Here is a 27,377-nt window from a genome sequence, read left to right as displayed (position 1 = left end):
AACCAGCTGGTCTGGAGATTAATATGACCAGACATACCATGAATTTTTTAAATCTCAAAAGTCCCAGTTTCTAGTTCTTGGTCAATCAAATATAGGTTGTATTTTCTTGTGTATATAAAAATGTTCAGTGTGTTATCATAAGTCTCCTCTCATTTTGGGGGGGAGGGATCTCACTGTTTCCTAAAATTTTCTTAAATGCTTCTTTGTTAGAAATAGAGGGAAACCTGAAGAATGGAGGGAGAAGTATGACGTGATAGAAAGAGAAAGCATACTAAGGAAGAAGGGAAGTCAATGAGGAGATGAAAAGAATAGTATTTCCCTTTTCCCTAGTCCCCTCAGAGCACTTGTATGTTTGGTTTTGATATTTCTCTTACCTAATGCCCCCAGATGATCTCTTCCTAGCAATGTGCTCTACAAATATATACATTTTTTTTCTTACATATATATGTATATTTCTCACATATATATTTTTTTTCTTTCATTGCCAGTGACTATCTCCTCCTGCTCTAGCTGCTTCACATCTTCTCCAGCTGACTCCAGGGACTTGGACCCAAGGCTACTAGTTCTACTTTCCCTTGGCCCAGGCTGGCATGGAAAGTGTTAATGGCTGATATAAATCTGAAAAGAACTTAGGCAATAATTTGGTTTTACTTTATTAACATTCAAAATATAAACAGATAAACTGCATGTTGAATTCATTAATTCATCCTCCTCTGTTTAAAAAGATGAGAACTGCATTTTTAAGAAAGGGATTGATTGGTGTCATGTACATATTCATTCACTCCTGTTTATACAAGATAGTAAGAATATTAACATGGAGGCAGAACAATGGCACTTATAATTCTATCGCCACTGTTTATGTGAGAAGAAAGTATCTGAAAAGAAACAGGGAGAGAATGTTTGCTGCTCTGTATACATTAAATGCTTGTGTTTTTGTATATACGGCATTTGAGGAGGAAAAATTAAACATGTTGAGGAGGAATTCATGTTCTCCATACCATGTTCACTGTAACCGACCTAAGATAGCTATGTTCAGAAAAGACTAAAACATAATGGCAGGGTACCTCCTTACAAGGAGCAAGGGGCCAGAGATGTGTGCTCCATTAAATCCTTCCAGAGGCTGAGCTTATTTAAAGTTATAATCCTCTGTTGGGGTCTGAAGTGTTCTCCCCAGAGAGTAGTGAGTGTTGTGTCTGGGAGACCATTGACTCATAATTTGCCTGAAACTCAAGATATATATCTCAGGAGTGGAGACCCCATCAATTGTTCAAAAAAAAAGAAAAGAGAAGAATGCTGTTTTAAATAAGATGGTAAGGATCCATGTCAAACAAATAGTACTGGGCAGACATATATGATTTTTCTTGACGGTTTGAAAAAGACAAGGTAGTTGATGGTGGGGAAGGAGTTTCTTACCTAAGTTGAAATGAACTGAATTGATAATATAGACCACAAAGGGTCAGATTATTGATAAGGGCTTAATGGATGTTGGGGTTTCCCTGGGTGGCGCTAGTGGTAAAGAACCCACCTGCCAAAGCAGGAGACAGAAGAGACCCAGGTTCCATCCCTGGATCAGAAAGATCCCCTGGAGAAGGGCATGGCAACCCACTCCAGTATTCTTGCCTAGAGAATCCCGTGGACAGAGGACCCTGACAGGCTATAGTTCATAGGATCTCAGAGTCGGACACGACTGAAGCGACTTAGGACATGCCAGTTCTTCCCTGTAGCTCAGATGGTAAAGAATCTGCCAGCAATGCAGGAGACCCAGGTTCAATCCCTGGATCGGGAAGATCCTCTGGAAAATGGAATGGCAATCCACTCCAGTTTTGCCTGGAGAATCCCATGGACGGAGGAGCCTGGCGGGCTACAGTCCATGGGGTTGCAAAGAGTCAGACATGACTGAGCAACTAACACAACTACTGCTGCTGCTGCTGCTGCTGGATGTCACAGGGCAATTGAAAAGAGTGAATAAGGAACAAGAAGTTGTTATAGGCAGATGGTTATGTTTAGGATAACTTACAAGAGTGAGCTAGTAACCTATCAGTAATATTGGAGACATAAAAACTGTAAAGTGTACATTACAGTAGAGGTCCTCGAGAGCTGCAATGGAGTCTAATCAGCAGAGTAATTAATAGTAGACTCTGGAAAAACTTCTGTTAAATTAGTGAATGAAAGCATGCCTCCATATCGACAGTGCTTTGCATGTTTTCCCGTATCTAACTAATTCTCAAGGAAGGTCCAGACACTGTGTTAGGCTCAGTTAAAAACACAGGTATCTCGCCAATGGGAAAGCTGAGTTTTCTCAAGAACATAGAGTCACTAATTCTAATTGGTTTATTCATTTCAATCCTAATTCACGTTTCTATTCTTGTTCCACTTAGGTAAACATATTTTATTGCAGTTGGACCAATGTTGCATGCAAGTGATGAGAAATGAGATTAGAGAAGTAGTGAGGGATTGGACGCCATAGACCTAAGTCCTTTAGAATCCCAAGAATCAATGATGGGCAGGAATCTTTGAAATCAAATGAAGCAGTTCCAGTCAAAGACTGGAGGCACTGATATAAGAGCTTGATTTGGGCTATAAATCAAATATACAATTTCCAACCAGTGTAAATAAAAACATTGTTCATCCAGCACCTTTTTTGCCTATTAACCCAGTTTTACCAACCTAACACTCTCAGTTGGCAACCACACCTATAAGACACTTAGGAAGAAGCATTCAATTGTTTTAGAACTTTCATAAGGTTTTTAGGTCAAGATCATAGGATTTAAGACACTCTAAACATGAATTTTAAATATTAGATGATTTTCCCTTGTATTGACTGACCACCGTGCTAAGAATTACAGAATTCCTGGACATTAAATAGTGTGTGCATAAACCATTCTGCAGAGGAAGGAGAGGTTAAAAGTTCACACAAGATGTGCAAGTTCTCCCACCAAGCCCTACCAAAATGAGCCAATCTGCCACACTTACTTTTAAGAATGCAAGAAATATTATGGTTTGCCTAAAATGGGACATTCACAAAAGGTCATTTTCTTGTCCTTTTATGTATAAATTGCTAAAACTTTGAAGCTGTAACTAGTATTACTGAGGGGAATTGCTGAGAATTTTTCTTATCACATATGAGAGATGACAGACTTAAAATCTGATGGCTCTTTTGATAGCTTCTGAAAGAACTAGAACTTGTCTGGCTCCATTTGTCTGGCCAAGATGTATTTCTATGATTTATCCATGGAGTTTTTAGCAGAACCTTACACTTACTGTCTAAATTAATGATATTCTCTTCTTTTGCCATAACAAAAATCATGCTACACTATATACATTATGTTAAAGATTTTTTATTTTAGCATGTGGACATATTCTGTAGAAGCTTTTTCAGTTTCATCATGTTGACAAGCTGATTCCATTAAATCACCCACCATCATCATGTTCACTTTTTTCTTTTCTTTTTTGAAAAGTTAGAAAACAGCGATCATCTCAGAGTTTTCAAGACATTCACTTTGGCAAAAATAAATCTGGAAAAACATGAGCCTATTCCTTGAAATGGAAAAAGGATGGGTTGTGTCATTCTTCTCATTGGCCCTTCTTTTTAAGTTGTTAAAGATGAGGAAGGAGGCTATGGGTCCTTTTTTTTTTTTTTTTTCCTAGTAAAAGGAGATTTAAAAAATTTTTTCTGGATATAGCTCAAACTTCTCTACTTCAGTATTTATTATGTATTATTTGTTATTTAAAAATAGAAACTTCAGTAAGTTGGATGAATATCATGAAAGATTTCATTCAAGCATTTTTGATCATTTCTGCACTGCTGATAAAAAGTTATTTGATAATATTTTAGGGTCCCACTGCTGTTTTGAATTAGAGCAGACATATCCTAGCTCTCCCAACACCATGTTTTCCTCACTGAGAAAAAAAAATCATCTGATCATGCTACTGCTGGGTCATTTAAAACACTGAGTGGATGAGTGAGATGAGGGAGGGGTAACCCTCAGGATGGGGTTAATTAGCTCTGTGGGCTTGTGGACGGGTCACTTCCTCAGGATCTATTCATGCAGGAGGAACCAGGCATATACAGACTTATAAAATTAAAATAAAGCCATGAACCCTCATACTCTGGGCATAAACTGATTGCCCTTGGAGATGAGAAATACTCACTGCCTTTTGTGCATGGGTATTTTGGGCTTCATTGGTCAGAGACAAATGGACTTCCCTTAAAGTGTCTGGTGCAGGTCAGACACTGAAAATATATCTACAGTTTGAGAAGGCTCTGGCAAATCTGGTGTTTTTTGAAATTTACCTCTGCTGACTCTTTTTAAAGTCATATCTTGCTCAGTGTCTTGTAATGTGTCTTATTTTCTAGGTGTCATCTTGGAAACAACGTAATTTCTTCCTGAAAGTATGAGTGAATCCTTTCTATTTTCATAATTGTGTTTCATAGGTTGCCACTGGTTCCCTGCCTGCTGAGATCAGCTCAGCCAGGGTTTGGCCTGAAGGATTCTGCTAGGCTGTTTACAATCTAATCCTTTCATGAAGTGAAAGGTGAAATAGCAGACAAAAAAACATCCTCAATTCCTAGGCCATTAATAGGTGAATACAAGTATTCAGGTATTTATAAGTAAATTTCACCCACTGGAAAGATACTGTGAAAAAGTCTACTTGAGCACATGCTCCAAAGAGCCAGGAATGAATGGCAATTAACCAGGAGGAAATCACTAACGAAGAACATGTTTGTAGTGTCAGAGGAAACCGTATATGTTTCCTTATGTTTCTACCTAAATTACTCTGACATCAGTAGGAACACTTCATAGAGTGTATAGACAGAAACTCCCCAAATGTTTATAACTTTCAATCAGAAATATATTCAGTTCAGTTTAGTTGCTCAGTCGTGTCCAACTCTTTGCGACCCCATGGACTGCAGCATGCCAGGCCTCCCCGTCCATCACCAACTCCCGGAGTTTACCCAAACTCATGTCTATTGAGTCGGTGATGCCATCCAGCCATCTTATCATCTGTCATCCCCTTCTCCTCCCACCATCAATCTATAAATATATATGTAATATATATATGATATATGCATATGTATGAATATATCTTTATTTGCAATTAAACCATAGGAAACTTTGTTTCTTGAGATAGGAAATCAGGTGACCCCCTTGGGCAATAAAGCTGCAGTATCTATAGTTCAGAGAGTCTACCATGACCCCTACCACTTACCACCATCACCACCACCACCACCACCACACACACACACAAACACAGAATCACCAAATACCCTCCTCATTACCTTGGAAAAACCTGAATTTGGATCTTGTAGAGATAGTTTAAAATGCCAGTTCCCCTAAGAAGAAGTATTAAAGCATTTCAATTGATAACTTTTCAGATAACCGAGAGCAGGTTACAGTTGGGGAGGATGGAGAACCAACTGTATCCCCAAAGAGGCAGTCCCGATCACATTTGTTTCTTTTTCTTTACCTGCCTAATGATAGGAATGTGGATGTGAAACCAGGAAGGGATGGACTAAGGGAACCAGGAGTAAGTTTTATGAATTCTAACATTATTATCAGCTTTTTGAACCATAGCCTTTCAAATTCCAGTTGCTGGTTAGCTTGACACCTTTACTGTTCAACTCATTCTTCACATTCAAAACAGCATAAGGAGTGAATCAACCATAATGATATGATAGGTTATCAAAGTCAGCTTAATGCTGGCTTTATTTTCTGAACTGATATTGAACAAAATGTTTCTATTGAAAGGTCTTAGGCCTCTATCCTCCCAGCTCCTGATCACAGCAATAACCAACCTCCAGAAGTCATTAGTGGAGATAAGAACAATATTTTCCAAGAAGTCAGCTATGAAGAAATTGTCATAATTTATCTCTGATTTGTGTCCTTATGAAAATAATGGTTTGAAAGATAAAACTACATTTCTCTGTCTTGATCTCTTTTTTTAACCAGATCTTTACAAGTAACACTGGGACTGATTTTTTTTTTTCCCCTAACAAAAGTTGAATAACATTCAAAGGCTTTAAGTAGCCAAAGTCCATCTTTAGAAATAGCTTTTCTCTATAATGTACTGCCAATGTCTTATGTGTGTGTATTTTGACCTTCCTGATACCTCTGCTATGGGCTGCCTGTTGATTGGTACATGTTAGTGCTTTGCTTATAAGAGCTGGGCAATAGTTCAGCGATCCAACCCAAATCTGGGCCATAGATAGAAAGGGCTCATCTTCTGTTTAAGAAATGTGGCAAACTACATGAAATGGATTTGGTTCAGACAAGGTCTTTGGAACTGCTCATCTAATCTTGTGTGCTTGTATGGAAAGGACACTTCTGCTGAGCTCCAAAGCCGAAAGGTAAATAGATAAGAAAGCCAGTAATTTGCCACCTCTGTTAGAGCTCTCCCTGAGTCTGTCATTAGATTTACATTCTTAATCATATGGAGCCCATTTTGGCCATTTAAAAGTATTTGTTCACCAATTCTCCTGATGTCTTTGAAGATAGTCCTGGGAATAATAACAGAGAAATCGTATATAATTTTTTGGTCTTTTTTCTAACTTTTTAAAAAATTGGGTATTGAATTTATATGCATATTCATAACAGGTTTATTAAATATTCAGCTAAAATGTCTTGGACATGAAAGAATTAATTGTTAGAATGTTTCACTCTAGCTAATCATTATGTTAAAAACCATAGTAGATTCAAGTATATGTTTGCTCAATTCTGTTTGAGTAATTAATATACACTTGGCAAATTGAATCTATATACAAGCAGTCTATACACTATTTTGAATTTAGTTACAGACTTCTTGTGTCACACTGTCCTCTTCAAACCATAGAATGTATTTTATTCAACTGTGTTGTAATTCTATACAATTCAGGGAATCAGCATGTTATAGGATTTTGTAGTAATATAGAGCAAAACGAGACTAGAGAAGCTATTGAATTCACCCTCCTGACTGGAGATAGAGCTGCTTTTATTCCATCAGAAACAGACGAGGATCTTTCCTATTTTTAAATAACCGTGAAGATAGAAATTTCATAACAGCTCTTAGCAATCTATTTGATTATTTACCACTTGTACATTTAAGATGTTCATCCTAAAGTCTTAAATTCTTCACTGGACAGTTTAATATCATTTTGCCCTAGGACACAAATGCCTATCATTATCCTCTTTACAGCCCTGCTTATAGTCAGAAAACTATGAAGATATACCTCAGCTCTTTCTTTTGTATGCGATATTATTCCAGTTTTTTTAAACATTTACTTTTGTTTTTATAGCTCTTTCTGTACATGAATGGAAAGGGGCAGTATTTTTAAAAGGTCTGTCATACATGATGCCCCTGAGAAAGGCACTGCATGTTTTAATTTCACTGTGCTGATGTGGAAATAGCCACAGCTTTTTCATTATATGCTGATGGACAGAGCATTTGTGTTCATTTAACCTTGAGGTTGAAACTTGTTCCCAAAAAAGTAACTGACTCATAGCATTGGCTAGACCCAAGAATAAAGAGCATCAGTTTTCCTAATCTTAAAGGCTCATCTTGCCCCCACTCTGAAAACGTGCTAAAATTAACTTTTCCTTGACCTTTTCTGCTGCTATTCCTTTACTGATTTAACAACTTTTTTCTATCATCTTTGTCTCGTAAAATAAATAGACAGCGTTTATTCAACAAACATTGGAGGGTCCTGCTGTGTTTAGGACACTGTGCTAGGCTTGGGAGGTTCTAGTGTGAACTGTTAGCAAAGGCTCAGGGGCAGAGGTGTCCTGGGCATGTTCAGGGAGAGCAAATAGTCTGTCACAGTGTGTAAGGAAGCAGTGGTGGGGGAAAACAAGAGAGGTGGATTGGGGCTAGATCCAGATCATGAAAGATCTTGGATTGCTCTTAAACAAATAGTTGGTGGTAACAAGGACAGAAGTAACATTTTCCAATCTGTATTACAGAAAGCTCTTATCAAGTCTTTAAAACACAGACTGTGCCCACATTGTCCTCTTGGTTTAGTATCTAACTGACCATCGGGTAAAAGTACCTGCTTCATTTATGTCTTTTTATATAAATTCTGTGTCATAATTTTTCCCTTTGTATTAAAAAATTCAAGGAAACCATTTGAGTAAAGACAGCCTTCTGTTCACACTGATCTGGATGGTTCTTCCTCCTGCTGTGCCCATATTTATTCCAAAGCCCTCTGTACACTAACATGTTACTTTCTGTGTTTATATATACCAAGGAGTCTGGAGAAGAGTTTGTCCTATAATAGGCACAACTTTCTGTACCAAATGGCATTAATGATGGGCTGTGAGCAGCATTACAACCAAGTGTTTCTACTTGATTGGGCCACATGATAACAATGCCAGATCATTACAGCATCTCCTGTTTGCATGCATGCTAAGTTACTTCAGTTATGTCCGACCCTTTGAGACCCTATGGACTATATAGCCTGCCAGGCTCTTCTAACCATGGTGTTCTCTAGGCAAGAATACTGAAATGGGTTGCCTTGCCCTCCTTCAGGGGATCGTCCCTGACCCAGGGATTGAACCTGTATCTCTCACATCTCCTGCATTATCAGGCAGGTTCTTTACCCCTTAGTATCACTTGAGAAGCCCTTTCAGTGTCCCTTAAAGAATATTAATGTACTATATAATAAAAGGTCCTGGTATACCAATCCATTTGGAATCTATAAAGCTATAACTTTGGGAGTTTGAAATATGGAAGGAAAAGTTGTTTGGAGTCAGATTGTAAAGAGCTCCTAAACTGTCATCATGCCATCGAGTTAGGTCTGTTTTAGGAGCTGTAAGAAATTGTCCTAAATATATTAAGCAAATTCAGTCCCTGACACTACCTCCCACCCTGCTCTGCCACCCCTCCCAGCCCTACTGATTTTACTTCATTTCTAATTCCTCAGGCTTTCGATCTGTAAGAAGCAGGAACACTCAGGCGGATTAGTGTGAGATGGGGAGAGTCTCAAGTTATATCTCAGCAATGTCTCAGGCTCAGAAATGGCCCCAAATCTAATTGCTGAACTTGAGTTTTTTTATTTTTTAATTAATTTTTTTATTAAAGGATAGTTGCTTTACAGACTTTTGTTGTTTTCTGTCAAACCTCAACATGAATCAGCCATAGGTATACATAAATCCCCTCCCTTTTGAACCTCCCACCCATCTCCCTCCCCATCCCACCCCTCTAGGTTGATAAAGAGCCCCTATTTGAGTTTCCAGAGCCATACAGCAAATTCCTGTTGGCTATCTATTTTACATACATAATGTAAGTTTCCATGTTACTCTTTTCATACATTTCACCCTCTCCTCCCATCTCCCCATGTCCATAAGTCTGTTCCTATGTCTGTTTCTTCATTGCTGCCCTGTAAATAAATCCTTCAGTACCATTTTTCTAGATTCTGTATATATGCGTCGCTCAGTCACTACATACGCTGTCGTATGTAGTCGCTCAGTCGTGTCCGACTCTGCGACCCCATGGACTGTAGACTATATACGCTCAGTCATATATAGTCGCTCAGTCATGTCCGACTCTTTGCGACCCTGTGGACTGTAGCCTACCAGGCTTCTCCATCCCTGGGATTTTCCAGGCAAGAATACTGGAGTGGGTTACCATTTCCTTCTCCAGGGGATCGTCTGGACCCAGGGATCGAACCTGGGTCTCCCACATTGGAGGCAGACGCTTTAACCTCTGAGCCACCAGGGAAGCCCATATATGCATTAGAATATGATATTTATCTTTCTCTTTCTGACTTACTTCACTCTGTATAATAGGTTCTAGGTTCATCCACCTCATTAGAACTGACTCAAATGTGTTCTTTTTTATGGCTGAGTAATATTCCATTGTGTATATGTATCACTTCTTTATCCATTTATCTGTCGAGGGACATCTAGGTTGCTTCCATGTTCTAGCTATTGTAAATAGTGCTGCAATGAACAATGGGATACATGTGAGTTTTTTTATTTTTTAATATCTATGAATTTGGTTGCATTGGGTCTTAGTTGTGGCATGCAGAATCTTCATGATGTCAGGGGTGTCTTCCGCTTTGTCACAGGGACTCTCCAGCTGTGGTGCACAGGCTTCAGTAGTTGTGGCACGTGGGCTCCAAGATATGTGGGCTCAGTAGCTGTGGCTCATGGGTTTAGCTGCTCTGCAGCATGTGGGAATCTTAGTTCCTGACCAGGGATCCAGCCTGCCCCTACATTGGCAGGAAGATTCTTAACTACTGGACCACCAGGGAAGCCCCTGAACTTTAGTTTTTGAATTCTCTCCTTTTACTGATCATTATTTCATCATCTAAATTTTGAAGGTAGGCATTATTCAGAATTATCATAGTATTTTAAGGAATGGTAAAGCATCACTATGATATTCCTGTTGTTCTTCTCAAGATTGTCTTGAAAAGCAGGCCCCCAAGATATGAATGACCATTTATGGCATTTATAGTCAGTCCCCTTAAGACCAAGAAACTTGCAGGAGACGCCAGAGTACCTAATGGGAAATTGAGCATGCTTTGTATGCACATCTGAATAACCCTTCCACCTGACTTTAACTTGTAAATCTTTTGCCAGGTAGAAAATAGAGAATTAAAAACCTCAAAATTCAGGGTGCATGAAATGTCATTAAATCTAGTATAAAATTTCTTGAATCTGTCAGATAAAGGAAATCATGTATCCAGAGTGAAGATGGAATATCAATTGACAGGAACCTATGAAGCTGGCACTTATTCTGAGAGACATATGAATCTAAAAATCCAATAATGCCTCTTCCTTTGAAAACACTGGAAGCCAGAAAGGTATTAGGAAAATCAATAAGGTAAAAAATCTTCATCCTACTGTTTGGAATGACTCCCACATAAGAATTAATTAACACAATACTTCTAGAACATGAAAAGAATGTTAAAATGTTATCTCATAGAAAACAAAGATATAAACCCACCTAAATATTAGAGAGAGTAGTTGGAAAAGAAAGATTGGAAGGATTAAAGGGATGTCTAAGAGGTCATTTCTGTCCTGTTGTCTCACCATTTACCCTGTTCAGATAGAAGGATAAGTGTTGAACTTCAGTTCATCTGAATTCCTCAGCTCTGTCATCAATGCTGTGACACATTCTAATTTTCTGATTCATTTGTGATGAATAAGTTCTCTCTTTTCTATTCACAATGCTAAAAGTAACCAGTTTTTGTGAGTGAGTTATGATTATTTCCCATTTTTTTAATGTACTATTATTTTCCCTTAGCAAGTTTCTCTCACTCTTTACCAGCCAGTGTGAACCCCACTTGCAGAAAAGCCCTTGGACAGTACCATTGCCTAGCCTTGGAGTTAGTCAAGAGGATGAGAGACTGACCCCCTGGGCTCCTTTGTTAATCCAGCCAGTTACCTCAACTGGCAAGTGGCTCAGCTTCTGCCCATAAAATAGGTGTAATATTAACAACAGCTTTCCCTTACCACCATCCAATATGTAGAATCCAAATCAAGCCAAATATGTCTCCTTCCAAAGGAGAAGCCTGAACTAGCCTAACGAATTCCTGAATTAGTCCAGATGTCAAGGGCAAGCATAAAGAGAGGAATACCTAAGGTACGGGAACTTAGGATTTATAAATATATACACTTTGGAACAGTACAAACTTATTAAATCCAAGAAACTGTCTGATTTAAGGTGAATTTTCTAATTTCTCAAATCTCATTTTTTCTCTGGTAAAGTAGAAAGGGAAAGGGAAAGGGAAGTTGCTCAGTCATGTCTGACTCTTCACGACCCTGTGGACTGCAGTCCACCAGGCTCCTCCGTCCGTGGGATTTTCCAGGCAAGAGTACTGGAGTGGGGTGCTAAGTAGAAATGACACTATATACTCTTGTAGTCAGGATTAAATAATATACTCTTAGAGCTGCTTTTTAAACTCTTCTAGGCAGATGATCCTCAAGCTAAGGTGAGCATCCAGTATTTGGGGTGCCTGATGCCTGATGCTGGGAGGGATTGGGGGCAGGAGGAAAAGGGGATGACAGAGGATGAGATGGCTGGATGGCATCACTGACTCGATGGACATGAGTATGAGTGAACCCCTGGAGTTGGTGATGGACAGGGAGGCCTGGTGTGCTGCGATTCATGGGGTCGTAAAGAGTCAAACACGACTGAGCGCCTGAACTGAACTGAACTGATGCCTGAAACAGTGTGCCGCAAATTAGGCTTTCAGCAGAGTCTCAGGCTTCATCCTAAAAATATGTACATATTCTGCTTTCTGCTCCTCAACAAATCCTTGTTTGTTTCACCAAACTGGAAGTTCCATGGGGACAAGAACAGGGTCTGTTCTTTTTGTGTGTAACTTTCAAGAAGTAATTATTGGATAAATGAGTACATGTACAAATAAGATTTTGAATTACTTAACCAGAAGGACAACTGACTCTCTAAAGAGACAGCCACATCTTTATTATTTACTTTGTGGCTTTGCATACTCGTCAGACTGCTCCACTTCCCTGGGTCTGCCCATATTCAAATTGAAGAACATTTACTTAGGATACCTGAAACCACAGAAGGTCTTCAGTGAATAGTACCTCTTATTATCATTCCTTTGCTCATTATTTCCTTTACCTTATTGTCCCTAAGGCTCTATGGCCTTTCTAATAAAGAAGTTGTCAAGGACTAGGAAAGTCAGAGTCTGGAAGTCCCGTGAAGGAGTCTGTGTGTTTCTAGCCACACATATTTACCCATGTAGTATGCTCCATTTTCATACATTTCATTTACTCCTGGCTTTAACTTTATAGCAACTTGTTAAAACATCTTAGAAGTGATGAGCAAGGGGACTGAAAGAACACTTTCTCCCCTCTCCCTTTAGGCCGAGGGTTACTAACCTGGAATTCTTAGAAGACCTCCTTGGAGTTTGGGAGATGCTTGAAACTTGTTATTTTTGAAGAATTTTAGGAAGAGAGATTTTCATAGGCATCTGCATCACCTTCAAAAGTTGGTAATCATTGCCCTGGAACATTGCATACACAGAAATCAGAATGGACTAATCTTTCAGTTACAGTTAATAATACTTTTACTTCCATGGAGACTGATCAGTTCAGTTCATTTCAGTTGCTCAGTCGTGTCCGACTCTTTGCAACCCCATGAATCACAGCACGCCAGGCCTCCCTGTCTATCACCAACTCCCAGAGTTCACTCAGACTCACGTCCATCGAGACAGTGATGCCATCCAGCCATCTCATCCTCTGTCGTCCCCTTCTCCTTTTGCCCCCAATCCCTCCCAGTATCAGAGTCTTTTCCAATGAGTCAACTCTTCGCATGAGGTGGCCAAAGTACTGGAGTTTCAGCTTTAGCATCATTCCTTCCAAAGAAATCCCAGGGCTGATCTCCTTCGGAATGGACTGGTTGGATCTCCTTGCAGTCCAAGGGACTCGAAAGAGTCCTCTCCAACACCACAATTCAAAAGCATCAATTCTTCGGCGCTCAGCCTTCTTCACAGTCCAACTCTCATATCCACACATGACCACAGGAAAAACCATAGCCTTGACTAGACAAACCTTTGTTGGCAAAGTAATGTCTCTGCTTTTGAATATGCTATCTATGTTGGTCATAACTTTCCTTCCAAGGAGTAAGCGTCTTTTAATTTCATGGCTGCAGTCACCATCTGCAGTGATTTTGGAGCCCAAAAAACTAAAGTCTGACACTGTGTCCACTCTTTCCCCATCTATTTCCCATGAAGTGATGGGACCGGATGCCATGATCTTCGTTTTCTGAATGTTGAGCTTTAAGCCCACTTTTCACTCTCCTCTTTCACTTTCATCAAGAGGCTGTTTAGTTCCTCTTCACTTTCTGCCATAAGGGTGGTGTCATCTGCATATCTGAGGTTATTGATATTTCTCCTGGCAATCTTGATTCCAGCTTGTGCTTCTTCCAGCCCAGCGTTTCTCATGATGTACTCTGTATAGAAGTAAGCATTATGTACTCTGTATAGAAGAAGTATTAAATAAGCAGGGTGACAATATACAGCCTTGACATACTCCTTTTCCTATTTGGAACCAGTCTGTTGTTCCATGTCCAGTTCTAACTGTTGCTTCCTGACCTGCATACAGATTTCTCAAGAGTCAGGTCAGGTGGGTGGTATTCCAATCTCTTGAAGAATTTTCCACAGTGTATTGTGATCCACACAGTCAAAGGCTTTGGCATAGTCAATAAAGCAGAAATAGATGTTTTTCTGGAACTCTCTTGCTTTTTCGATGATCCAGCAGATGTTGGCAATTTGATCTCTAGTTCCTCTGCCTTTTCTAAAACCAGCTTGAACATCTGGAAGTTCACGGTTCACGTATTGCTGAAGCCTGGCTTAGAGAATTTTGAGCATTACTTTACTAGCGTGTGAGATGAGTGCAATTGTGCGGTAGTTTGAGCATTCTTTGGCATTGCCTTTCTTTGGGATTGGAATGAAAACTGACCTTTTCCAGTCCTGTGGCCACTGCTGAGTTTTCCAAATTTGCTGGCATATTGAGTGCAGCACTTTCACAGCATCATCTTTCAGGATTTGAAAAAGGTCAACTGGAATTCCATCACCTCCACTAGCTTTGTTCGTAGTGATGCTTTCTAAGGCCCACTTGACTTCACATTCCAGGATGTCTGGCTCTAGATGAGTGATTACACCATCGCGATTATCTGGGTCGTGAAGATCTTTTTTGTACAGTTCTGTGTATTCTTATGGAACCCCACTCTAGTACTCTTGCCTGGAAAATCCCATGGACAGAGAAGCCTGGTAGGCTGCAGTCCATGGGGTTGCGAAGAGTCGGGCACGACTGAGCAACTTCACTTTCACTTTTCACTTTCATGCATTGGAGAAGGAAATGGCAACCCTCTCCAGTATTCTTGCCTGGAGAATCCCAGGGACAGAGGAGCCTAGTGGGCTGCTGTCTATGGGGTCGCACAGAGTCAGACACGACTGAAGCGACTTAGCAGCAGCAGCAGTGTATTCTTGCCACCTCTCCTTCATATCTTCTGCTTCTGTTAGGTCCATACCATTTCTGTCCTTTATCGAGCCCATCTTTTCAGGAAATGTTCCCTTGGTATCTTTAATTTTCTTGAGGAGATCTCTAGTCTTTCCCATTCTGTTTTTTTCCTCTATTTCTTTGCATTGATCGCTGAGGAAGGCTTTCTTATCTCTTCTTGCTATTCTTTGGAACTCTGCATTCAGATGCTTATATCTTTTCCTTTTCTCCTTTGCTTTTCGCTTCTCTTCTTTTCACAGCTATTTGTAAGGCCTCCCTAGACAGCCATTTTGCTTTTTTGCATTTCTTTTCCTTGGGGATGTTCTTGATCCCTGTCTCCTGTACAATGTTATGAACCTCATTCCGTAGTTTATCAGGCATTCTATCCATCAGATCTAGGCCCTTAAATCTATTTCTCACTTCCACTGTATAATCATAAGGGATTTGATTTAGATCATACCTGAATGGTCTAGTGGTTTTCCCTACTTTCTTCAATTTAAGTCTGAATTTGGTAATAAGGAGTTCATGGTCTGAGCCACAGTCAGCTCCTGGTCTTGTTTTTGCTGACTGTATAGAGCTTCTCCATCTTTGGCTGCAAAGAATATAGTCAATCTGATTTCGGTGTTGACCATCTGGTGATGTCCATGTGTAGAGTCTTCTATTGTGTTGTTGGAAGAAGGTGTTTGCTATGACCAGTGCATTTTCTTGGCAAAACTCTATTAGTCTTTGCCCTGCTTCATTCCGTATTCCAAGGCCAAATTTGCCTGTTACTCCAGGTGTTTCTTGACTTCCTACTTTTGCATTCCAGTCCCCTATAATGAAAAGGACATCTTTTTTGGGAGTTAGTTCTAAAAGGTCTTGTAGGTCTTCATAGAACCTTTCAACTTCAGCTTCTTCAGCGTTACTGGTTGGGGCATAGACTTGGATTACTGTGATATTGAATGGATTGCCTTGGAAACGAACAGAGATCATTCTGTCATTTTTGAGATTGCATCCAAGTACTGCATTTCGGACTCTACTCAGATATCACAAAACTAAACTCAGACTTAACCCCTCTCCCTCTCTCTATTCTTGCCTCCCCTACTGTTTTAAGGTCCTGATTCATTTGGCCTTTACAGTTCTTTACTCTTTGCTAGATATTTGTGCTTTGAACCCAGCATGCTTAATGCAAATGATTTTAATCTCGTGCAAAACCACTGTAGATAATTCTTTGCGTTTCAGATGAAAACAATATACAGACATACAAAGTGAATATCACTTAGGCAGAAAGGGCACATATCAATAAAATAACAATTTGAGCTGAACAAAAATAAACCCATGCAGATTAATACATATTTTCAAAATTGCATAGCAGATTGTAATTCAATCAAGAAACAGGGGCCTTTTGACATTTATGAACATTTATAAATTGTAGAAGAACTCTGAGATTAAATTTTTAGCCTTAATATTAAATTTGGGATAGATATTATTGATTTTCATTAATACATAAAGACAATTATATCCAATAAAATCTTTAATTTAACTTGGCTTTAATTTGTCTTAGACTGTGACATACACACTGTGAATTTTCTCTCCATCTTGGATTCCTGTCATTGACAGCCTGTGTGTCATTTGACATCCAGGAAAGATAGTTTTTCATTCCAGACCTTGGATATATTAGTCAATCTGGGTATAATTTACATCGATCTCTTTTGATCACATCAAAAATTTAATTTTGACTGATTAACTTTTATGAATAAATACTCCTTGAAATTTAGAAAGTTGTATGCTTAGATATAAGAACATAAATGCTGAGTATAGTTCAAAAAGAGCATAATTATTATTGAGACTTACTGGGTTTATAACATACAACAGAAAAATAAGCGAGCACACTGCACAGATTAACCACCAATCATATTTTTCTCTGTTTTTTCAAAGGTTGGGAAAGAAAGCAACCTCAAAAATATTGGGGGAGCCGGTGGGAAGGAAGGAAAGGAGAAAAGAAGAAAAGAAGGAAGGAAAAATAGTTTAAAAGATGCACTAGTGTGATAGTCTAGGATCCCAGCTTGTAGACGGGACTAGAATGTAGCAAAACTTAGAGTTTTAAAGTCTTTGAAGCTAGTTTGTCTATATATATATATATATATAGACACTCACATATATATTTCAAGTTTGTGTGTACTTTCAGTAAATCATACATAAGTTAATTATCTTGCTTAAAATTTTCATTAAGCTCATCAATTTTGCGAAACAATTTAAAAGCACTGGGAGACCCCCGACCTCTCTTTATGGTCCAAGCTGCAGATTTTCAACTTAACTCTTTTTGTCCAAAGAGGTAAACACCATCCTTCACTCCTGCATGTTCATGGAACAGGGTTTCATCTAGTCCACAAAAAGAAAGATGTATTTTTTGGAGGAAGCTCTACAATGGTGCATTTGTCCAGAAAACTTACTGAGAAGTGAAGCTCTAATTGCCAGTTTTCTGCTTTAGCCTTATTCTATGCTAATTTATTTAATCAGGTCTTTCTACTTGATCTTTTTTAATACAGTTTGTTTTGCATTTTTCTGGAGGCCTTATGTGAAGTGGCTAAAGCTATAGTGTCAGAGACACAAAAATTCAACCAGTGTATTTTAAGTCCTTGACATATTTGAGTGGGGTGGGATAAGGAGACCTGCTTTGTCTTCTTAGCATCCTTGTTTGGTTTATTCTCTTGGATCTTCTGTTACTTCAGTTTTATTTCTCTGTAAGAAAAGCTATCAAAACAATAGTGAGCAGGCCAGCCCATTAATCGCTTATTTGACTTGTGTGTTGACGATTACAAAAGAAAATTGTCAGACTTGAAATAGGGAATGAGACACTGTTAAGGTCAGCTACCCCCAAAACTGAAGTTTGTGTTTTTTTTTCCTCCTTTTACATTTATTTATTTTTAATTGAAGGATAATTGCTTTACAATATTATGTTGGTTTCTGCCTATGTTGATTCATGTTGATGTATAGCAGAAAACTGAAGTTTTTATTATTAGAAATGCATTTTAGGGGACAGATGCTTTTGTTTAAAATCCTTTGGTCAGAGGGCACATTCCTAGCCTGGTGCTATGCAGCAGACAAGGCAGTAACCACTGTCAGGTAATGACTGACAGCACATGGAGGTTTTGAATGTATCCAAAGCATTAAACATACTAAATCTACCCTTCAAAGAAGCAAAGTCTATGAAAGTCTATCTTTGTCAAAATTAGCTAAGATTTGCCATGTACAACATAGTAAAGCTTTTACTTGTTCTCATTGTGCTACCCAATAGCTATTTAAGCAACGATAGAAATGGTCTGTCTGTAAGGCAGCCACCAGCCACAGGTGGATGTGGAGCACTAGGGATGTGACTAGTAGACCAAGGAACCAAACATTTACTTTTTTATTAAATTTTAAGTATTTTACATTTAAATAGGTATATATGGCTAGTGGCTACTATATTGAACAGCGTAACTCTAGAAACTGTTTATATGATTCTGATCAAAATAAAGCTGACAAAGAAAGAGGTAGCACCCCTTCTACATGGATCAGACAGCAAGAGGCCACATCTTTGGACATTTTATGAGTCGTGAATCTTGGGCTCCAGGTGACAAAATGGGCTCTTACTGCTCATGCTTCAGGAGCAACAAGTCCTGTCTAAACTTAATTTGCTTTCCTTCTCTCCACAGTATCATTGGGTTTATTTTTAATTCCTTGTTTTGTCTTTAATTTTCAGTTCCTTGACCGTCAGCCTGTGGCCTGCCCCTTCTCTTTGTGTAAGTAAAATGGTTTCTTTACTTTTCAAAAAAAACAAAAGTGCCTGGTTTGGGAAATGTGAGTCTTTATTGGCATGTTTTCCCGTTGGCTTTGTTGTGGTTTGCAGCGCGTCGTAACTGTGTATTGGCTTCTTTCCTGTTTGGAGTCGATGCTCTTGGTGGTAGTGGTAGTTGCCATCATGACGGGGCTGAAAAGGCCAGCAGCCCGAGCCACTGGGCTGTATTATATAAAGACTGCCTTTGACTTGGCCACAGCTGCTGTTTGCAAAAGTCACTGCTCTTCTAGACTACAGCTTACATTCTTCAGTCAGATACCAGCAACAGTTGGGCTTTTGCTCTGCTGTCAATCAATGGGCAATTATTTATTCTTCAGTTATATACCCATCGCTAGGTTCAATAGCTTTTCACTTCAACTTCTAGATCAGAGGTTTCATTTTTTGTACAAAATTTCTAATATCCTTTTACAGGAAGTATAAGACTGAAGTATAAAGCTTCAGTCATTTAGGCTGAAATCCTGTGAAACTGTAAAGTCCAGGAAAAAAAAGAGAGAAATCCAGGATTACCTATGCTAGGAGGTTTATAGAAGGTACCATTCTCTTTTTAGAAAAGATGGAAAGTCATTTGGGGAAAAATAATAACTTGATTTCAGATGAAAAGAGAGAATATTTATTATTTAAAGCCCAAATTAGGCTGCACTGAGTTGGTTTGGATAAATTTTACCTCGAGCTGCTTGAAAGAGATTCTGGGGCCATGAACCCAGATAATCAAAGTCACTGTGTAAGACACTACCCAAGTGAGGCTACAGGTAGTGGTAGTCACCTCACGGGATAAATATTATCAGCGTCCTTCCAGCTGCTTCTCACTCTCTAGTGAACGCTGTCCCCTATTCACAACACTCTGTCTTACTTCACTGACGCCTTCGCACTGCGAGGTATTTCGTGTGTTGCAATCATTTGCACAGAAAGGGTGTTCCCATGGCTCTTTTGCTTGTGTGTGGCTTCCACTCACATTCCTAGAAGCGAGTTGCAAATATATTTAGGGGAGCAATATCCTCCAAAGGATGCTAAGGCTAAAGTCTAAAGTGACAGTTATTTGACAGAGAAAGGAGATTGATTAAACTCCCCAAAGACTGGTGCTGTGTGTAATGCATTTATACAGCAGGGGTGGGTCCTCTCTGCCCCTGACAAGTCTTGTTATTCCTCATTCTCGGTGTTGACAGAGTGGGTCTGTCAGTGCTTTGGAGGGTGTCGGCGTTCATGCTTGCAGTTACCACTTTACGTCTCTGTGTCCCTACTCCAGTTACCTAGCACTGTGTATTTCTAGTCCTCTGACTGGCAAATCATTTTTGTTACAGTTCTTTTGTGTAAAAACAGTTCACATAATAGCTGTGTGTTAGACAAGGCATTAATCCTCACATCATCGGGGATGAGTCAGCACTGTGCACTCCTGCCCGCCGGCTCAGCTATTATGACGTCAGCACTGGAGGGCAAGCTTCAGACACAAGCAGTGCACGGGCCTGGAGACCTGGGTCATAGATTAGAAATCGAGGGGAGACCTCTGAGATAAAAAACATAATTGAAAGGCCATGCCTGGCTCATAGGAAAATGTGAAACTGATTCTATACTACATCAGCCATCAATCTGGCAGCTTCTAGAAAGATCCAAGTTTTAACCAGAGATGAGGCTGAGCAAATGACCTGGACTAGACTGAGAGCCCATCCATGTACCCACTAACCTTTTCCCACCTCCCAGGCCAGGCTTCATGCTTGCTTAGATTGTTTCAAATCCTGAGACTGCCTTTATTTCAAGGGTGACGTGGCCTGTTACAGTTCTGCTGACCTCATGTGCCCACAGACACAGCTGATGGCTCCAGAGGTGGTGCCCAAGGGGCCCATCAGAAGGAGAAGGAAAGTTCCCTGGGGTCAGGTGAACACATTATCCCTTAGCGCTTCTAGCTCCTAATGCCACTGAATGGCCTCCTCCAGGCAGGTGCAACATTCTGCCTGTTCGAATTTTTTCTCCTTGGCACTGCCTTTAGTCCAAAGTCCCAGTCTGGATTTGACATAGATTTCAATAGGAGCTGAATAGCTTCCAGACGTTCCCCCGAAAGTGTTTCATCCCATCCATCTTTAGCAGAGCAGAGAGGAGCCCTCCGTGACCTGACATGCTACCTTGAAATAGATAGCACAGACTCGCCCTATTTGAGAACCAGGTTCTTATAATGTAGAACTGTCCACAGTTCAAACTCAGATGCATTCTCAGAAAGGACCTTTCCGTATTGAAAACTAAATGTTGAAAAGCCTGAAAATTCACTGCCTACCTTCTCTGTTAACAAGACATTCCTCTATCACACCCTTGATCTCCCACTCTTCCTTTCACCCAGTGATAACCATCCAAAGTGCCTTACTACTGGGGTCTTCTGCCTTCATTGCATTGCTTGGAGGCTCCTATCCTGCTTGTAGAAGCTACTACTACTGCTTAGCTTAGGTTTTGATGGATTATCACGTATGGCTGTTTATTCAGTTTTCAGTCAACAAACGTTTATGGAAAACCAGTCACTATTCTCTGTTCTTAAAACTGCTAAATAAATAAGAAATGCTCCCCATTGTTAAAAATCTCAGCCTGATAGGGAGATATACATAAATAAAGGCCATGCCATGTGATGGCCACTGGAATGGAGGTATACAAGATGTAGCAAGGGAACAAAAAAGAAGCAGGAGCACCTACCTGCACATGGGAGGTGCCCAAGCGGAACCTAAAAGCCTGAAGAGTGAACTGTAGTTTACCAGGTGAATATGGGGGAGGGGGAAACAACAGAAGATCGTAATCAGAAAAAAAGCCAGCGCAAAGGAGGTGACGCACAGCAGGCAGGTTCCGAGTTCTCGACTAGAGTTTCGTGACTGAAGGAGATCCTTTCAGAGGAGATGAGGCTGGCAGGTAAGCAGGAGGCAGATCATGGAAGGCTTTGTATGCTGAGCAAGGAGTTTGGACTTGAAGTAACAGGCTTGGTGAGGCTTTGAAGAATTTTAAGTAGATTTATGTTTTAGAAAAAGAGCAGTCTGGTGACTGACTGAGAAAAGGGAGAGCCGGTCAAAGATGAAAACCAAGGGCTTCAACTGTGCAGTGGGGCTGGGAAAGGAGAGGAGAGGCCACTGGGTAGTGCGGCATAGACACTGATGTTTGCCTAACGCCAGCCTGGCTTGGCCCCATGCACAATCCTTGCCTTCTTGGATGAAGGCTCACATGTTGTGTGGGGCCAAATTTCAGGTGAAATGTTCCTTTACAGTCCCTTCACTGGAGACCTCAACTTTAGTTGGGCCTACTGGTTTCCAGAAATATGTGTCTCCTTCTCTCATAGTGGCCTTGGCAGGCCAAGAAGGAGGGGATATTGCCAGTCTGGCTTTTCCCTTCTTTCACCTGAAAATGAAGCCAGTTCTTAATAAGATCCTCCTAAAGCCAATCAAAGCCCCAGTTCCTATCATTTTCCCATGGCTGCCCTTTTCTGAGAAGAAGTTCTGAGCCATTGAACTGAATTGCAACTTATGCACAGCCGAGTGTTGAAACAATGCAGGATATTTGTTCCTTCTTTCTGAATTAGAGTTCACCATAAGCGTGCTTTTCTCTTGTTCACTTTGGGCTGCCAGGACAATTTAAAGGAGGTTTTCAGCAGCTTCTGTTGCATGTGCCATGTTCTCTTTAGCAAATGGGAAGATATGTGTGGGTGTGCATAAGTCTTCTCTGTATTACTTTCTGGAGAAATGTTTGCAGAGATGAACAAGATAAGGAGTAGGGACCTATTGAAAGCCCAGGTCCCCTCAGTGACCTGAGTGCAGAACGTAGGCTGGTGATCAGATGGTCAATTATGTGTTTGTCAAAACACAGTGGGCTGCATTCCAGACTGCCAGCTTTGGAGGCCCAGCTTCTGCCAACCAAATGTCATCTGGGAACATGCAACACTGGGCACTGTGAAGGAGTTTGAAATAGACCATGCCACAGCCAACCTACTGCCAGTCTTATAGCACCAATATGGCATGCACAGCCGGGCCCCATGTTTCAGAGCTCAGGAATTCACTGTTCTAAATTCAAGAGGTCAGATGGGTTCATGTTTTCAAAGCCTATGTTCTCTGCTTTGAACATTGTGACTTGCTCCTCAGCGATTTCCAAGTGATTTTTTCCAGTCACATCTCTGTGGAAACCACTCTTTTTATGATGGTTATGAGAGCCTTGTAAATGTCCCAGAGGAGAGAAAAAAAATAAACTTGCTCTGACAATGACTATGAGATTCTGATAGAGGGATTCCAAGTCTTAGGAAATTACATGAAAGGTGCATAGCTTTTAAAATATCAGGAACCACCTTGGCAACTTATAAAAAGCAGAAGGGCTTTGCCTATTTTATAAAGTGATTTGCATATACCTGCATAAATAATGTCCCCACCTGTACTTTTATGCATTTAGGTTGAATAAATTAAATTCAGTGATCTTTAAAATATTCACTGTCTTTCATTGCTCAGATATCATTTTCAGGACCCTTCCTCCTCATGTGTTTTTCCCCATAGTAGTAGTGGCCATTTTTTTCTATCTTTGATTCAGAGAATCAAAACACACTACGGACCAGTCTATCATAGCCAGGAGCATTACCTCTCTCTGCTTCCTTTCCTTTTAGCCTTTCTACCTATTAAACAATGCTTTCCATAAGCTTTTCATAAAGGAAATGGGAGAGTATATTACTAAAATGAAAACAGCTCAAGCTAGGATTCAGAATCATATTTAGTGGAGAGTTAAAACATAAACAAGCACATTGGCCTTGTGTGTTCTTAAGAAACTTAAAATTGAGTTACGAAAAGAAGCCATACTATTGAGTGTTCCATATACACATAAGATAATAACAATTCCAAAAGGAATGATACTCCAATAAGTACTATAGGATTTCTTTCATGAAAGAAAACTTATGGGCTGGAAAACATCGTGTAAAATGCGATTTTTGTTGTTGTTCAGTTGCTAAGTGGTATCCAACTCTTTGTGACCCCGTAGACTGCAGCACCCCAGGCTTCCCATTTAGCTAGTCTTGAAAAATGGCTTGAATGTAAAAAAAAGAAAGAAAGAAAGGAAAAGTAAAGAAATGATATCCTGAGCAAAAGTATAAACCTAAGTGTAGGATTCTTTGAAGGGGTACAATAAAAAGCAGTTTTTCCCCACTCAAATTTTAAGCCCATTGAAAAATAAAAAAAAGTGATAGCTGGGGAGCCAAAATTTTTTGCTAAAGTCGAGGTGGAAGGACAGAACTTAGCATGAGAGGTAGAAGGGGCTCAATGACTCTTCCTCCCAAGGGGAAATCTGGATCTGCATAAGAGTAATGCCTTTCCAGGTCACTGACTCCCTCTAGTCTAAGCAGTCTAGAAAGGAGAAAGACTCAGAAACTTCAATAGATAAGTCCCAGCCAACTGAGAAACAGGGACCAAGGGCTGCCTTACCAACAGGATGATTCTCCTCCATGGAAAAGTATTAGCATAAGGAATGAGGCAAGATATGTTTAGAAAACTTCTTTATGTAAACTGGGAGGGGGAAGAGGCTTTCCTGCAAACCCTAAGATCCACAAGCTGGGAAACAAGAGGAGGAAGTACTGAGTAAAATGAAAATGGAAACCAGAGCCAAGAGGTCAGATAAGGCTCTCAAATGCCTAAGGGGACATACCTGAGGTTGAAACCAGCTGTCATAGAATTATTGGAGTTCTAAACTGAGGGTTCCTTTTTAGACTCTTAAAATTACCAGAATCAGAATCCCAGGAACAAGCAAGAAATGAAGACAATGAACTAAACCCAAATTGGAAACAAAAACAAAAACTCTTATCTTTTGTGAAGCTAGTGATAAAATTTGTTGAGTACTTGCCTTTCTTTGGGTACTAGACAAAATATTTTTAATGGCTATATGATTTAACCTTTTAAACTACTCTTATTAAGTCTTGTGTGTTATCCAAGTTATACATATCAAGAGTTCACTACTTCCAAGTGTTGAACAGTTCCATGGTTTGGTCATACTATGGTTTAACCATTTACTGATTGAAGGACATCTGGGTTGTTTCCAGTTTGGGGCTATTGTAAGTAAAGCTGCCATAAACTTTGTTTTCTGTGTGGATATGTTTCCATCTGTTTGGGATAAATGTACAAGAGTAACAAGATCTTTTTAGAATACAAAATTGATCATGTTATAAAAATGAAATGGATATTTAGCATGTTTGAATAATTTTTTCCAAGAATGCCTCGGAAGTAACAGACAGAACTTGAATCCAAGACTATCTGTCTTAAAATCTTGGTGGAATTTCATTAAACACAAAGTGAATGTCTACTAAGTGCTGAAAACCTAATAGCAAAACACACAGAGCCTCTGCCCTGCTGGAGTTTACAATCTGGGGGATGGGAGAGGGACATTAATCAAATGGTCACACAAAAGAACTTATAATTGCAAGCTGTGCTTACTGCTGTGAAATAAAAGTGCCAGGTCCTCTACAAGCAATATAGGAGGGGGATCTAAGTGAGTCTGGAAGTACAGAAGACGCTTCCCTGAGGAAGTGACTCTGAGCTGACCTCTGAGGTTGAGGAGATAATTCAGGGCCTGTTGACTTCAGGATCTCTGACGACATGTTAAGGACCTGCCTCAGGGCAATGGAAAAGCACATTTAAGACTGAAAGTGGCATGATCAATTTTGTATTCTAAAAAGATCTTGCTACTCTTGTACATTTATCCCAAACAGATGGAAACATATCCACACAGAAAACAAAGTTTATGGCAGCTTTACTTACAATAGCCCCAAACTGGAAACAACCCAGATGTCCTTCAATCAGTAATGGTTAAACCATAGTATGGCCAAACCATGGAACTGTTCAACACTTGGAAGTAGTGAACTCTTGATATGTATAACTTGGATTAATAACAAAGATGTTACACTGAGTTAAAAGGCCAATTTCCTTTATATAACATTCTTTTTTTTTTTTAATTTTATTTTTAAACTTTACATAATTGTATTAGTTTTGTCAAATATCAAAATGAATCCGCCACAGGTTAATGACAAAATTATAGACAGCAGATTAACAGTGATTAAGGAGTGAGGGAAGATGGGGCTGACTGTGGCTACAAAATTGTAGCCCAAAATAGTCTTAGGATGTAGCCGTTCTGTACTTTGACTAGTGGTAATCATGCAAATCTTTACAAAAGGATATGATAGCATAGAGCGACGCACACACACTTATACGAGTGTATGTAAAATGAGTGAAATCTGAATAAGGTGGATGGATTGTACTAGTGTCCGTTTCCTGATTGTGATATTGTACTACAGTTAAACAAGATATTATATTGGGCCATTATGAGAGAGGGGTAGAGGGCATACCAGACCTTTCTGTATTATCTCTTACAATTGCATAATAAACTACCATAAACCTGAAATTAAAAAATTAAGCTAGTTTCATTGTGGTAAATGGTTTAGGAGGAGCAAAAGTAAGGAGACTATAGTAATAGAACAGATAAAAAATAGACTTGGATTTTGACGATGGGAATGGAAGCAAGATGAAGGCAACTGAGAGGTAATTCAGAAACAAAATATACAATTTTGAAACAAATATATGGATTGGATGTGGGAGATGAAGGAGAAAGAAGTGACTACTGGTTTTATGTTTGTTAAAAATATGAAGGATGGTGCCACTCAGGGTTCTATGAAACACCAGAGGAGAACTGGGGTTAAGATCTGTTTCTGAGATGTCTAGTGTCAAATGCTTTCGATAGAGAGAAGTATTCATATTGGGTAGGCAGATGAATGTATACAACTGGAATTCAGAAGTAAAATGAAGACAAATGAAGCTGTTGGCATGGATGATAATTGCCTAGGGACGAGGTTAGATGGAGAAGAAGGCCCAAACTGGGACTTGAAGAACTCAGTATTTAATCACATGGAAGGGAAAAATGAGGCTGTGAGTATCCTCAGAAGGAATAGCTAAGGGGTCCAGTACTCTTGCCTGGAAAATCCCATGGACAGAGGAGCCTGGTGGGCTGCAGTCCATGGGGTCACTAAGAGTCGGACATGGCTGAACAACTTCACTTTCACTTTTCACTTTCATGCATTGGAGAAGGAAATGGCAACCCACTCCAGTATTCTTGCCTGGAGAATCCCAGGGACAGCAGAGCCTGGTGGGCTGCCATCTATGGGGTCGCACAGAGTCGGACACGACTGAAGTGACTTAGCAGTAGCAGCAGCAGTAGGAAAATCAGAAAACATTGACACAGAAGCCAAGAAAAGAAAGTGTTTCAAAGAGAGTGGTCATTAGTGACCCCTGAGAAGTCAAGTAAGTTAAGGATTGAAAAATATATCACTTAATATATTAGTCTGAAGGTTGTTGTTGACTTTAGCAAAAGGTGGCTTGTTGAAGAGGTAGAAGCAGTAACTTATTTGTTAAAGGATGAGGAAAGCATAAGAAGTGAAGAAACAGAGCAAATGTGGGTAAGTCTTGGAAATTTTACCTTAAAGGAAAAGAAAATGAGCTAGTATAATATCTTAGGAATGTGGAGGGGTGGGGTGAGGTCAAAAGAAGTTTCTGGAGGGGAATGGAGATTTTAGCATTTTTATATGCTTAGAAAAATACAGTAGAGAGGAGAGATTCAGTGTATAGGAGTGATAATAG

At 39.7% G+C, this 27,377-nt stretch overlaps 1 protein-coding gene across 26 annotated transcripts in view; it reads left to right on the top strand.

Moving 5' to 3' along the window:
* ZBTB20 (zinc finger and BTB domain containing 20) overlaps positions 1-27,377 on the top strand; it is an 869,399-nt gene that overhangs the window by 649,148 nt on the left and 192,874 nt on the right. For all 26 annotated transcript variants that reach the window (XM_045166105.1, XM_045166753.1, XM_045161993.1 and 23 more), the window contains one exon: positions 18,673-18,712. The gene's annotated coding sequence lies outside the window, so the exon portion shown is untranslated. The remainder of the gene's footprint in view (positions 1-18,672; positions 18,713-27,377) is intronic.

This window comes from Bubalus bubalis, chromosome 1 (genome assembly GCF_019923935.1).
Source record: "Bubalus bubalis isolate 160015118507 breed Murrah chromosome 1, NDDB_SH_1, whole genome shotgun sequence".
Taxonomy (NCBI): Eukaryota; Metazoa; Chordata; class Mammalia; order Artiodactyla; family Bovidae; genus Bubalus; species Bubalus bubalis.
Note: the sequence above shows the minus strand (reverse complement) of the source record. Positions and strands in the feature narration are given on the sequence as shown.